This window comes from Bombina bombina, unplaced genomic scaffold (genome assembly GCF_027579735.1).
Source record: "Bombina bombina isolate aBomBom1 unplaced genomic scaffold, aBomBom1.pri scaffold_1260, whole genome shotgun sequence".
NCBI classification, from domain to species: Eukaryota; Metazoa; Chordata; class Amphibia; order Anura; family Bombinatoridae; genus Bombina; species Bombina bombina.
In genome coordinates, this window is record NW_026512458.1 from 1 (window position 1) to 12,770 (window position 12,770).

Sequence of the window (12,770 nt, forward strand, 5' to 3'; positions counted from 1 at the left end):
TAGCAACCAGAAGCAATAAATAATGAGACTTAAATAATGTGGAGACAATAGTGACGCCCATATTTTTTTGCGCCAAAAAAGACGCCCACATTATTTGGCGCCTAAATGCTTTTAGCGCCAAAAATGACGCCACATCCGGAACGCCGACACTTTTGGCGCAAAAAAAAACATCAAAACTGACGCAACTTCCGGCGACACGTATGACGCCGGAAACAGAAAAAAAAATTTTGCGCCAAAAAAGTCTGCACCAAGAATGACGCAATAAAATGAAGCATTTTCAGCCCCCGCGAGCCTAACAGCCCACAGGGAAAAAAGTCAAATTTTAAGGTAAGAAAAAAATTGATTTATTCATATGCATTATCCCAAATATGAAACTGACTGTCTGAAATAAGGAACGTTGAACATCAGTCAAGGCAAATAAATGTTTGAATACATATATTATACATATATTTAGAACTATTTATAACTTTATATAAAAGTGCCCAACCATAGCTTAGAGTGTCACAGAAAATAAGACTTACTTACCCCAGGACACTCATCTACATGTAGTAGAAAGCCAAACCAGTACTGAAACGAGAATCAGTAGAGGTAATGGTATATATAAGAGTATATCGTCGATCTGAAAAGGGAGGTAAGAGATGAATCTCTACGAACGATAACAGAGAACCTATGAAATAGACCCCGTAGAAGGAGATAATTGAATTCAAATAGGCAATACTCTCCTCACATCCCTCTGACATTCACTGCACGCTGAGAGGAAAACCGGGCTCCAACCTGCTGCGGAGCGCATATCAACGTAGAATCTAGCACAAACTTACTTCACCACCTCCATAGGAGGCAAAGTTTGTAAAACTGATTTGTGGGTGTGGTGAGGGGTGTATTTATAGGCATTTTGAGGTTTGGGAAACTTTGCCCCTCCTGGTAGGAATGTATATCCCATACGTCACTAGCTCATGGACTCTTGCTAATTACATGAAAGAAACTAACATTTTTGTTACCACACAGCTCTTTGCCCTTCCTAGCAGTTAAGCAGGCAGAGAGAATGATTGGGGGGTGGAGCTAAGGGAGGAGCTATATAGACAGCTCTGCTGTGGGTGCTCTCTCTGCCACTCCTGTAGGGAAGGAGAATATCCCACAAGTAAGGATGAATCCGTGGTCTCGATACATCTTACAAGAGAAAATAACATTATAAATAAAAAAAACCGCATCTTTATACCCCCAATGGTTGGGGCACTCACCACTTCCTATGACCCAGACAGAACAGAGATAAAACTCCTCTCCGGTAGTAACTCGGTCAAGAGAAAGGAAATGGAAGCCTCGACCATTCCGGTCACATGGTGCGCAATGTAGGACCGTTCCTGCTATGAGAAAAAGCATGCCAAGCTTTTAAGCTGCACAACCTTCAAAGTGAAAGTGAAACCTGTATGTTTCATCTCAGCCTATGAGCCCATAAACATCTTACACCTAAAGCAGCAAAAAAAACAAATAAAGCATATATGATTAAACCCAATTGTTCAAAATCCCCCTCAGGAGATATTAACCCTTGATTAAATATAGATAAAAGGAGCCACACTGTGACCCTGTCTTCTAGCGTTCGCAATGTGTGTAAAAAAGGAAAAAAGTTTGACAGATTGTAGCAGCCTTCTGACATGGACCTGAGTGAAGAAAGCAGGCAGCAAAACTTGTCAACGCTGATTGCTTAAGGAGTTGTTAATATGAGTCTGGATGGTTTCTCCAGACTCTAATGCTCTCACTGAGAGGCTGACAAGACTACTTAAAACTCCAGTCCCATAGCGAAGAGTACTACCCTCCATAAGAGACTACTCCAAATCTTCCAAAGTTCTCTGCCATCCTCCTGTGACAAAAGGCAAAGAATGACTGGGGTAAGAGGGAAGTGGGGGAGGTATTTAAGCCTTTGGCTGTGGTGTCTTTGCCTCCTCCTGGCGGCCAGGTTCAGTATTCCCACAAGTAAGGAATGCAGCTGTGGACTCTCCCTGTATTAAGAAGGAAGCATACAACATGCCATGGGACTGAGCAAATGGCAATTATTTGATATCAAAATTAAAAAAATGGCATAATTTAGTTATGACTACCCAGACCCAACAAAAAGTATCCCCTTAGAAGTATACATTAAAATATAAAATACCACAAAGGGTCTTTGTAAAAGTGGGAAAGTAAATGCATTAGGGTGGCAGAGCACCTGGATATGTGTATAAGAGCAGTGTGTTTGTTAAAGGGATATGAAACCCAAACATGTTCTTTTCTGATTCAAACAGAGCATACAGCATTTAGTTTCCAGTTTTAAGGGACACTGAACCCAAATTTTTTCTTTCACGATTCAGAAAGAGCATGCAATTTTAAGCAACTTTCTAATTTACTCATATTATCAATTTTTCTTTGTTATCTTGCTATCTTTATTTGAAAAACTAAATTTATGCTTACCTGATAAATTTCTTTCTCTTGCGATGTATCGAGCCCACGGATTCATCCAATACTTGTGGGATATTCTCCTTCCCAACAGGAAGTGGCAAAGAGAGCACCCACAGCAGAGCTGTCTATATAGCTCCTCCCCTAACTCCACCCCCCAGTCATTCGACCGAAGGCTTGGAAGAAAAAGGAGAAACTATAGGGTGCAGAGGTGACTGAAGTTTTATAATAAAATATACTACCTGTCTTAAATAGACAGGGCGGGCCGTGGACTCGATACATCGCAAGAGAAAGAAATTTATCAGGTAAGCATAAATTTTGTTTTCTCTTGCAAGATGTATCGAGTCCACGGATTCATCCAATACTTGTGGGATACCAATACCAAAGCTTTAGGACACGGATGAAGGGAGGGACAAGACAGGTACCTAAAGGGAAGGCACCACTGCTTGTAGAACCTTTCTCCCAAAAATAGCCTCCGAAGAAGCAAAAGTATCAAATTTGGAAAAAGTATGAAGCGAAGACCAAGTCGCCGCCTTACAAATCTGTTCAACAGAAGCCTCATTTTTAAAAGCCCATGTGGAAGCTGGCCAGCAGTCTCACAAGCCAAACGGATGATGCTTTTCAGCCAAAAAGAGAGGTTGCCGTTGCCTTTTGACCTCTCCGCTTTCCAGAATAGACAACAAACAATGAAGATGTTTGACGGAAATCTTTAGTTACTTGTAAGCAGAAGTTTAAAGCACGAACCACATCTAGGTTGTGCAACAGACGTTCCTTCTTGGAAGAAGGATTAGGACACAGAGAAGGAACAACAATTTCCTGATTGATATTCCTATTAGAAACAACCTTAGGAAGAAATCCAGGTTTGGTACGCAAAACCACCTTATCAGCATGGAAAACAAGATAAGGTGAGTCACACTGTAAAGCAGATAACTCAGAAACTCTTCGAGCCGAAGAGATAGCTACTAAAAACAGAACTTTCCAAGATAAGAGCTTAATATCTATGGAATGCATAGGTTCAAACGGAACCCCTTGAAGAACTTTAAGAACTAAATTTAAACTCCATGGCGGAGCAACAGGTTTAAACACAGGCTTGATTCTAATTAAAGCCTGACAAAACGCTTGAATGTCTGGAACATCCGCCAGACGCTTGTGTAAAAGGATAGACAAAGCAGATATTTGTCCCTTTAAGGAACTAGCTGATAATCCCTTCTCCAATCCTTCTTGGAGAAAAGATAATAGCCTAGGAATCCTGATCTTACTCCATGAGTAACCCTTGGAATCACACCAGTAAAGATATTTACGCCATATCTTATGATAGATTTTTCTGGTGACAGGCTTTCGAGCCTGAATCAAGGTATCAATGACCGATTCAGAGAAACCACGCTTTGCTAAAATCAAGCGTTCATTTTGTCACCACAATCACTTTACCCTTCCTTATTGCTTAGAGCCGGCAAAGAGAATGACTGGGGGGTGGAGTTAGGGGAGGAGCTATATAGACAGCTCTGCTGTGGGTGCTCTCTTTGCCACTACCTATTGGGAAGGAGAATATCCCGCAAGTATTGGATGAATCCGTGGACTCGATACATCTTGCAAGAGAAAAGAAGGCATCTAAGGTTTTTTTTTTTGGTTCAGACTCTGGACAGCATTTTTTTTATTGGTGGATGAATTTATCCATCGATCAGCAATCACCAAAAATGGGCCGGCATCTAAACTTACATTCTTGCATTTCAAATAAAGATACCAAGAGAATAAAGAAAATTTGTTAAATACGAGTAAATTAGAAAGTTGCTTAAAAACAGAATTTATGTTTACCTGATAAATTACTTTCTCCAACGGTGTGTCCGGTCCACGGCGTCATCCTTACTTGTGGGATATTCTCTTCCACAACAGGAAATGGCATAGAGCCCAGCAAAGCTGGTCACATGATCCCTCCTAGGCTCCGCCTACCCCAGTCATTCGACCGACGTAAAGGAGGAATATTTGCATAGGAGAAACCATATGATACCGTGGTGACTGTAGTTAAAGAAAATAAATTATCAGACCTGATTAAAAAACCAGGGCGGGCCGTGGACCAGACACACCGTTGGAGAAAGTAATTTATCAGGTAAACATAAATTCTGTTTTCTCCAACATAGGTGTGTCCGGTCCACGGCGTCATCCTTACTTGTGGGAACCAATACCAAAGCTTTAGGACACGGATGAAGGGAGGGAGCAAATCAGGTCACCTAAATGGAAGGCACCACGGCTTGCAAAACCTTTCTCCCAAAAATAGCCTCAGAAGAAGCAAAAGTATCAAACTTGTAAAATTTGGTAAAAGTGTGCAGTGAAGACCAAGTCGCTGCCCGACATATCTGATCAACAGAAGCCTCGTTCTTGAAGGCCCATGTGGAAGCCACAACCCTAGTGGAATGAGCTGTGATTCTTTCAGGAGGCTGCCGTCCGGCAGTCTCATAAGCCAATCTGATGATGCTTTTAATCCGCCACCCGCTTGGGTATAGGAAAAGCTTCTGGGGGCCCCGGGACCTCTAGGAACTTGTCCATTTTACATAGTTTCTCTGGGATGATCAAATTCTCACAATCATCCAGAGTGGATAACACCTCCTTAAGCAGAGCGCGGAGATGTTCCAACTTAAATTTAAATGTAATCACATCAGGTTCAGCTTGTTGAGAAATTTTCCCTGAATCTGAAATTTCTCCCTCAGACAAAACCTCCCTGGCCCCCTCAGACTGGTGTAGGGGCCCTTCAGAAACAATATCATCAGCGTCCTCATGCTCTTCAGTATTATCTAAAACAGAGCAGTCGCGCTTACGCTGATAAGTGGGCATTTTGGCTAAAATGTTTTTGATAGAATTATCCATTACAGCCGTTAATTGTTGCATAGTAAGGAGTATTGGCGCGCTAGATGTACTAGGGGCCTCCTGAGTGGGCAAGACTGGTGTAGACGAAGGAGGGGATGATGCAGTACCATGCTTACTCCCCTCACTTGAGGAATCATCTTGGGCATCATTTTCTCTAAATTTTGTGTCACATAAATCACATCTATTTAAATGAGAAGGAACCTTGGCTTCCCCACATTCAGAACACAGTCTATCTGGTAGTTCAGACATGTTAAACAGGCATAAACTTGATAACAAAGTACAAAAAACGTTTTAAAATAAAACCGTTACTGTCACTTTAAATTTTAAACTGAACACACTTTATTACTGCAATTGCGAAAAAGTATGAAGGAATTGTTCAAAATTCACCAAAATTTCACCACAGTGTCTTAAAGCCTTAAAAGTATTGCACACCAAATTTGGAAGCTTTAACCCTTAAAATAACGGAACCGGAGCCGTTTTTATCTTTAACCCCTTTACAGTCCCTGGTATCTGCTTTGCTGAGACCCAACCAAGCCCAAAGGGGAATACGATACCAAATGACGCCTTCAGAAAGTCTTTTCTATGTATCAGAGCTCCTCACACATGCGACTGCATGTCATGCTTCTCAAAAACAAGTGCGCAATACCGGCGCGAAAATGAGACTCTGCCTATGATTAGGGAAAGCCCCTAGAGAATAAGGTGTCCAAAACAGTGCCTGCCGATATTATTTTACAAAATACCCAGATTAAAATGATTCCTCAAGGCTAAATATGTTTATATATGAATCGATTTAGCCCAGAAAAACATAATTTATGTAAGAACTTACCTGATAAATTCATTTCTTTCATATTAGCAAGAGTCCATGAGCTAGTGACGTATGGGATATACATTCCTACCAGGAGGGGCAAAGTTTCCCAAACCTTAAAATGCCTATAAATACGCCCCTCACCACACCCACAATTCAGTTTAACGAATAGCCAAGAAGTGGGGTGATAAGAAAAAAGTGCGAAAGCATAAAAAATAAGGAATTGGAATAATTGTGCTTTATACAAAAAAACAGAATTTATGTTTACCTGATAAATTGCTTTCTCCAACGGTGTGTCCGGTCCACGGCGTCATCCTTACTTGTGGGATATTCTCTTCCCCAACAGGAAATGGCAAAGAGCCCAGCAAAGCTGGTCACATGATCCCTCTTGGGCTCCGCCTACCCCAGTCATTCGACCGACGTTAAGGAGGAATATTTGCATAGGAGAAACCATATGGTACCGTGGTGACTGTAGTTAAAGAAAATAAATTATCAGACCTGATTAAAAAAACCAGGGCGGGCCGTGGACCGGACACACCGTTGGAGAAAGCAATTTATCAGGTAAACATAAATTCTGTTTTCTCCAACATAGGTGTGTCCGGTCCACGGCGTCATCCTTACTTGTGGGAACCAATACCAAAGCTTTAGGACACGGATGAAGGGAGGGAGCAAATCAGGTCACCTAAATGGAAGGCACCACGGCTTGCAAAACCTTTCTCCCAAAAATAGCCTCAGAAGAAGCAAAAGTATCAAACTTGTAAAATTTGGTAAAAGTGTGCAGTGAAGACCAAGTCGCTGCCCTACATATCTGATCAACAGAAGCCTCGTTCTTGAAGGCCCATGTGGAAGCCACAGCCCTAGTGGAATGAGCTGTGATTCTTTCGGGAGGCTGCCGTCCGGCAGTCTCGTAAGCCAATCTGATGATGCTTTTAATCCAAAAAGAGAGAGAGGTAGAAGTTGCTTTTTGACCTCTCCTTTTACCGGAATAAACAACAAACAAGGAAGATGTTTGTCTAAAATCCTTTGTAGCATCTAAATAGAATTTTAGAGCGCGAACAACATCCAAATTGTGCAACAAACGTTCCTTCTTTGAAACTGGTTTCGGACACAGAGAAGGTACGATAATCTCCTGGTTAATGTTTTTGTTAGAAACAACTTTTGGAAGAAAACCAGGTTTAGTACGTAAAACCACCTTATCTGCATGGAACACCAGATAAGGAGGAGAACACTGCAGAGCAGATAATTCTGAAACTCTTCTAGCAGAAGAAATTGCAACTAAAAACAAAACTTTCCAAGATAATAACTTAATATCAACGGAATGCAAGGGTTCAAACGGAACCCCCTGAAGAACTGAAAGAACTAAATTGAGACTCCAAGGAGGAGTCAAAGGTTTGTAAACAGGCTTAATTCTAACCAGAGCCTGAACAAAGGCTTGAACATCTGGCACAGCGGCCAGCTTTTTGTGAAGTAACACAGACAAGGCAGAAATCTGTCCCTTCAGGGAACTTGCAGATAATCCTTTTTCCAATCCTTCTTGAAGGAAGGATAGAATCCTAGGAATCTTAACCTTGTCCCAAGGGAATCCTTTAGATTCACACCAACAGATATATTTTTTCCAAATTTTGTGGTAAATCTTTCTAGTTACAGGCTTTCTGGCCTGAACAAGAGTATCGATAACAGAATCTGAGAATCCTCGCTTCGATAAGATCAAGCGTTCAATCTCCAAGCAGTCAGCTGGAGTGAAACCAGATTCGGATGTTCGAACGGACCCTGAACAAGAAGGTCTCGTCTCAAAGGTAGCTTCCAAGGAGGAGCCGATGACATATTCACCAGATCTGCGTACCAAGTCCTGCGTGGCCACGCAGGAGCTATCAAGATCACCGACGCCCACTCCTGATTGATCCTGGCTACCAGCCTGGGGATGAGAGGAAACGGCGGGAACACATAAGCTAGTTTGAAGGTCCAAGGTGCTACTAGTGCATCCACTAGAGCCGCCTTGGGATCCCTGGATCTGGACCCGTAGCAAGGAACTTTGAAGTTCTGACGAGAGGCCATCAGATCCATGTCTGGAATGCCCCACAGCTGAGTGACTTGGGCAAAGATTTCCGGATGGAGTTCCCACTCCCCCGGATGCAATGTCTGACTCAGAAAATCCGCTTCCCAATTTTCCACTCCTGGGATGTGGATAGCAGACAGGTGGCAGGAGTGAGACTCCGCCCATAGAATGATTTTGGTCCCTTCTTCCATCGCCAGGGAACTCCTTGTTCCCCCCTGATGGTTGATGTACGCAACAGTTGTCATGTTGTCTGATTGAAACCGTATGAACTTGACCCTTGCTAGCTGAGGCCAAGCCTTGAGAGCATTGAATATCGCTCTCAGTTCCAGAATATTTATCGGTAGAAGAGATTCTTCCCGAGACCAAAGACCCTGAGCTTTCAGGGATCCCCAGACCGCGCCCCAGCCCATCAGACTGGCGTCGGTCGTGACAATGACCCACTCTGGTCTGCGGAATGTCATCCCTCGTGACAGGTTGTCCAGGGACAGCCACCAACGGAGTGAGTCTCTGGTCCTCTGATTTACTTGTATCTTCGGAGACAAGTCTGTATAGTCCCCATTCCACTGACTGAGCATGCACAGTTGTAATGGTCTTAGATGAATGCGTGCAAAAGGAACTATGTCCATTGCCGCTACCATCAACCCGATCACTTCCATGCACTGAGCTATGGAAGGAAGAGGAACGGAATGAAGTATCCGACAAGAGTCTAGAAGTTTTGTTTTTCTGGCCTCTGTCAGAAAAATCCTCATTTCTAAGGAGTCTATTATTGTTCCCAAGAAGGGAACCCTTGTTGACGGAGATAGAGAACTCTTTTCCACGTTCACTTTCCATCCGTGAGATCTGAGAAAGGCCAGGACAATGTCCGTGTGAGCCTTTGCTTGAGGAAGGGACGACGCTTGAATCAGAATGTCGTCCAAGTAAGGTACTACAGCAATGCCCCTTGGTCTTAGCACAGCTAGAAGGGACCCTAGTACCTTTGTGAAAATCCTTGGAGCAGTGGCTAATCCGAAAGGAAGCGCCACGAACTGGTAATGTTTGTCCAGGAATGCGAACCTCAGGAACCGATGATGTTCCTTGTGGATAGGAATATGTAGATATGCATCCTTTAAATCCACCGTGGTCATGAATTGACCTTCCTGGATGGAAGGAAGAATAGTTCGAATGGTTTCCATCTTGAACGATGGAACCTTGAGAAACTTGTTTAAGATCTTGAGATCTAAGATTGGTCTGAACGTTCCCTCTTTTTTGGGAACTATAAACAGATTGGAGTAGAACCCCATCCCTTGTTCCCTTAATGGAACGGGATGAATCACTCCCATTTTTAACAGGTCTTCTACACAATGTAAGAATGCCTGTCTTTTTATGTGGTCTGAAGACAACTGAGACCTGTGGAACCTCCCCCTTGGGGGAAGTCCCTTGAATTCCAGAAGATAACCTTGGGAGACTATTTCTAGCGCCCAAGGATCCAGAACATCTCTTGCCCAAGCCTGAGCGAAGAGAGAGAGTCTGCCCCCCACCAGATCCGGTCCCGGATCGGGGGCCAACATTTCATGCTGTCTTGGTAGCAGTGGCAGGTTTCTTGGCCTGCTTTCCCTTGTTCCAGCCTTGCATTGGTCCCCAAGCTGGCTTGGCTTGAGAAGTATTACCCTCTTGCTTAGAGGACGTAGCACTTTGGGCTGGTCCGTTTCTACGAAAGGGACGAAAATTAGGTTTATTTTTTGCCTTGAAAGGCCGATCCTGAGGAAGGGCGTGGCCCTTACCCCCAGTGATATCCGAGATAATCTCTTTCAAGTCAGGGCCAAACAGCGTTTTCCCCTTGAAAGGAATGTTAAGTAGCTTGTTCTTGGAAGACGCATCAGCCGACCAAGATTTCAACCAAAGCGCTCTGCGCGCCACAATAGCAAACCCAGAATTCTTAGCCGCTAACCTAGCCAATTGCAAAGTGGCGTCTAGGGTGAAAGAATTAGCCAATTTGAGAGCATTGATTCTGTCCATAATCTCCTCATAAGGAGGAGAATCACTGTCGACCGCCTTTATCAGCTCATCGAACCAGAAACATGCGGCTGTAGCGACAGGGACAATGCATGAAATTGGTTGTAGAAGGTAACCCTGCTGAACAAACATCTTTTTAAGCAAACCTTCTAATTTTTTATCCATAGGATCTTTGAAAGCACAACTATCCTCTATGGGTATAGTGGTGCGTTTGTTTAAAGTGGAAACCGCTCCCTCGACCTTGGGGACTGTCTGCCATAAGTCCTTTCTGGGGTCGACCATAGGAAACAATTTTTTAAATATGGGGGGAGGGACGAAAGGAATACCGGGCCTTTCCCATTCTTTATTAACAATGTCCGCCACCCGCTTGGGTATAGGAAAAGCTTCTGGGAGCCCCGGCACCTCTAGGAACTTGTCCATTTTACATAGTTTCTCTGGGATGACCAACTTGTCACAATCATCCAGAGTGGATAATACCTCCTTAAGCAGAATGCGGAGATGTTCCAACTTAAATTTAAATGCAATCACATCAGGTTCAGCTTGTTGAGAAATGTTCCCTGAATCAGTAATTTCTCCCTCAGACAAAACCTCCCTGGCCCCATCAGACTGAGTTAGGGGCCCTTCAGAAATATTAATATCAGCGTCGTCATGCTCTTCAGTATCTAAAACAGAGCAGTCGCGCTTACGCTGATAAGTGTTCATTTTGGCTAAAATGTTTTTGACAGAATTATCCATTACAGCCGTTAATTGTTGCATAGTAAGGAGTATTGGCGCGCTAGATGTACTAGGGGCCTCCTGAGTGGGCAAGACTCGTGTAGACGAAGGAGGGAATGATGCAGTACCATGCTTACTCCCCTCACTTGAGGAATCATCTTGGGCATCATTGTCATTGTCACATAAATCACATTTATTTAAATGAATAGGAATTCTGGCTTCCCCACATTCAGAACACAGTCTATCTGGTAGTTCAGACATGTTAAACAGGCATAAACTTGATAACAAGTACAAAAAACGTTTTAAAATAAAACCGTTACTGTCACTTTAAATTTTAAACTGAATACACTTTATTACTGCAAATGCGAAAAAACATGAAGGAATTGTTCAAAATTCACCAAATTTTCACCACAGTGTCTTAAAGCCTTAAAAGTATTGCACACCAAATTTGGAAGCTTTAACCCTTAAAATAACGGAACCGGAGCCGTTTTGAACTTTAACCCCTTTACAGTCCCTGGTATCTGCTTTGCTGAGACCCAACCAAGCCCCAAGGGGAATACGATACCAAATGACGCCTTCAGAAAGTCTTTTCTAAGTATCAGAGCTCCTCTCACATGCGACTGCATGCCATGCCTCTCAAAAACAAGTGCGCAACACCGGCGCGAAAATGAGGCTCTGCCTATGCTTTGGGAAAGCCCCTAAAGAATAAGGTGTCTAAAACAGTGCCTGCCGATATTATTATATCAAAATACCCAGATAAAATGATTCCTCAAGGCTAAATATGTGTTAATAATCAATCGATTTAGCCCAAAAAAAGTCTACAGTCTTAATAAGCCCTTTTTGAAGCCCTTATTTACAATCGTAATAAACATGGCTTACCGGATCCCAGAGGGAAAATGACAGCTTCCAGCATTACATCGTCTTGTTAGAATGTGTCATACCTCAAGCAGCAAGAGACTGCTCACTGTTCCCCCAACTGAAGTTAATTGCTCTCAACAGTCCTGTGTGGAACAGCCATGGATTTTAGTGACGGTTGCTAAAATCATTTTCCTCATACAAACAGAAATCTTCATCTCTTTTCTGTTTCTGAGTAAATAGTACATACCAGCACTATTTCAAAATAACAAACTCTTGATTGAATAATAAAAACTACAGTTAAACACTAAAAAACTCTAAGCCATCTCCGTGGAGATGTTGCCTGTACAACGGCAAAGAGAATGACTGGGGTAGGCGGAGCCTAGGAGGGATCATGTGACCAGCTTTGCTGGGCTCTTTGCCATTTCCTGTTGGGGAAGAGAATATCCCACAAGTAAGGATGACGCCGTGGACCGGACACACCTATGTTGGAGAAAAAACCATAACCACCACAAAAAAAGGGCGGGCCTCATGGACTCTTGCTAATATGAAAGAAATGAATTTATCAGGTAAGTTCTTACATAAATTATGTTTTCTTTCATGTAATTAGCAAGAGTCCATGAGCTAGTGACGTATGGGATAATGACTACCCAAGATGTGGATCTTTCCACACAAGAGTCACTAGAGAGGGAGGGATAAAATAAAGACAGCCAATTCCTGCTGAAAATAATCCACACCCAAAATAAAGTTTAATGAAAAAACATAAGCAGAAGATTCAAACTGAAAACGCTGCCTGAAGTACTTTTCTACCAAAAACTGCTTCAGAAGAAGAAAATACAACAAAATGGTAGAATTTGGTAAAAGTATGCAAAGAGGACCAAGTTGCCGCTTTGCAAATCTGATCAACCGAAGCTTCATTCCTAAACGCCCAGGAAGTAGAAACTGACCTAGTAGAATGAGCTGTAATCCTATGAGGCGGAGTCTTACCCGACTCAACATAGGCAAGATGAATTAAAGATTTCAACCAAGATGCCAAAGAAATGGCAGAAGTTTTCTGGCCTT